This window comes from Montipora foliosa, chromosome 1 (genome assembly GCF_036669935.1).
Source record: "Montipora foliosa isolate CH-2021 chromosome 1, ASM3666993v2, whole genome shotgun sequence".
Taxonomy (NCBI): Eukaryota; Metazoa; Cnidaria; class Anthozoa; order Scleractinia; family Acroporidae; genus Montipora; species Montipora foliosa.
The window spans coordinates 18,058,000-18,060,499 of NC_090869.1; the positions used below are offsets into that span (position 1 = coordinate 18,058,000).

The following is a 2,500-nucleotide window of genomic DNA, read 5'->3' on the forward strand; positions in this document are numbered from 1 at the left end:
TTACTTGCAGTTACCGTGGTTTTCGAAGGTTTTTCCATTCCCACGTTGAGTATGGTTCAACCACTGGCACGAAACAAGCGCGACAGCTGTGTTGACCCTTGTTTTGTTGCTTAACTTAATTAAAGCCTTCCCCAACTGAGAATGAGACCTATAGATTTTACTCTTAGAGTATAAATTACATTTCTTGCTGTTCCGCCAAGAGTTGATGTTCATGCATACGCAAGGCGTATATAGTTGATAACTTCATTTTAAAAACGCAAACATTTGTCAAACCTGAAGCTATCCTACTGAAAACAACCTAGAGGCTACTCTTTCATACCATTTTATTTTCTAATTCAGTCAACAAATCGTTGTTCGGAACAGTATGTTGCGTGCCTATTACAGCAAAAACACTTAGCTGCAAGTGAAATGTTAAAAAAAAATGTGAATTTTGCGTGCGGTGCATCTTGGATCGAAGTGTGAACTGACTGATTCAAAATTGGGGCTTATTTGCTAATCCTGAGGTACGTTCACCTGTCACTAACGCTTAACTGTCAAATTATGCAATATATGACACATTCAACATAGTACATCGCTCAAGGTTGCTACTTGGTGGATATCATATGTAAATACTCCTTACTAACTCCCTACATCTCGTATTGAAAAACCAAAATATAAATTAGGTTACCGTCATCATGAGTTCCGTTTAAACTGGCTTCTCGGATAACATCTTCACAGTGAAGACCGTCACTGTGAAATTAACGTTTTGCGTATTTATTTACGCAAAAGGAACTTAAAAGATACATCTTCGAATTTAAATGCCAACTGAAGAAAGACTCCGACCAAATATGAAACTGTTTTTCCCTTCTATACAGGCTTGACAACTGCAATAATTACGCGCATTCACGGTAGACTGAAATTTGGATTGTGCACTATCAACTTCTGGCAGACCACTGAAAGCGCGCATAAATATAAGGTAATAAGACATGCAACCTCTAGCACACCATTAAACTATTGTGCGCACGCCAACTGGAAAACTCAGGTCCAGGCTTAGCGTTATTTTCACCGTTTTGTTGTCACCACGTAGAATGTGCTGCTCTGACTTTGGAAAAAAACAGCAAGGGGAGACATTGTGACGTTTATTTAAAGCAGTGTGCATCTAATTACAGGCATTTCTGGACATATTGAGGCCTACGCACTATTTTGACCATCAGGTTGCGACAGGATATAAACAAGCTCATATATCTTGGTTTGACCTTATATGGTAAATGATTGCGTTAAGCGTTGCTAAACTAAAAATGTTTTCGTCGGAATGCCAAATTTCTCTTTGAATAAAGCCAAAAAGGAGAGAAGAAACTTTTTTTGTGGAAAGTTTGGATCAATTCCGACGTTTAGACCTACGCGAAAAGGCAAGAAATGTTTTTGTGATGAGCCTGCGTCTGTCTGACAACAAGGTATTACACAACATCGCATCAGTTCTCATCAAGTTTTTTTCGATTTCCCTCGGATTTGCTCGCATTTTCCGCTCGTATTTCGTACTACCAAATTTTTGGAGTTGAAGGAATTTAATAAAACAATTATTCCATTCGCGCTTGTTGGATATGAGACTGGTTATAGCCAACTCGGCGCTACGCGCCTCGTTGGCTATTTACCATCTCCTATCCAACGCGCGCTCATGGAATAATTGTTAATTATTTCATCCCTATTGTTGACAAAGAATGCAACAAAATTCTGTTGCATTGCCATTGTTAGATATTGCTAGAATGGTCTGTTTTATTGCCGCTTGCATGTCCAGAAGCAGCCGGATGGCGGATGGGAAAATTATTTTATCGGCCATAAAAAGGAACTTGAAAAACGCACGAAAGGTTGCGAAAATTCTGAAGCAGTTTATTCCTTGTAACCTTATCACTTTCTGACGGCACCGGATTCATTGTTCAAACGTCACGAAACTCGTCGACTGCATCCCCTTTGAGTTTACTTAATTGAACAAACGGACGACATTCAAAAGCCGGTGCACTTTTTTTAAGAAGAATAAGTTGCATGCAGGATGGCGATCCGTCATGGTCTACTTCTTACTTCTTCGTTCCCAACCTCCTCCCCCCCTCCCCCCCCTCCCCCTCCCCTTACTCTCCCGTGGCTTGCTCTTAACTAATTTTACTCGAAAGTCAACGCTGGTGGAAAGAAGCTTTTGAATTCACCAAACCACCTGCTACGAAGGCTACTTAATTCGTAGCACTATATATAGCTATGCCGGAAGATTTGATCTGTATGATTTGGCCATAGCAGGCAAAACTAAAAGAATGTTAATAATATATGGATTTGATGCATGCAGTGTCAAAATGACAAAAGTCGACAGGGCTCAATTGAGGTTGCTATTTAGTAGATCCCTCACTAACTCATTCTACTGAGCTTTAAAGGTCCAGTAACGACATTTGTCCAAGATAGAAAGAACTATCTTCTAACAAACACCAGCCTTTTGCCCTTGTGGTGATAGCAGGATAGCACGACAGCTTTGTTATGG

General features: G+C 40.1%; 1 protein-coding gene across 1 annotated transcript in view; it reads right to left on the reverse strand.

The window, feature by feature from the left end:
- The window catches only part of LOC137991861 (contactin-associated protein-like 2), a 12,441-nt gene extending 11,605 nt beyond the window's left edge, over nt 1–836 (reverse strand). Inside the window, exon 1 of the mRNA XM_068836897.1 lies at nt 668–836. The gene's annotated coding sequence lies outside the window, so the exon portion shown is untranslated. The remainder of the gene's footprint in view (nt 1–667) is intronic.
- Between the last annotated feature and the right edge of the window lie 1,664 nt (nt 837–2,500).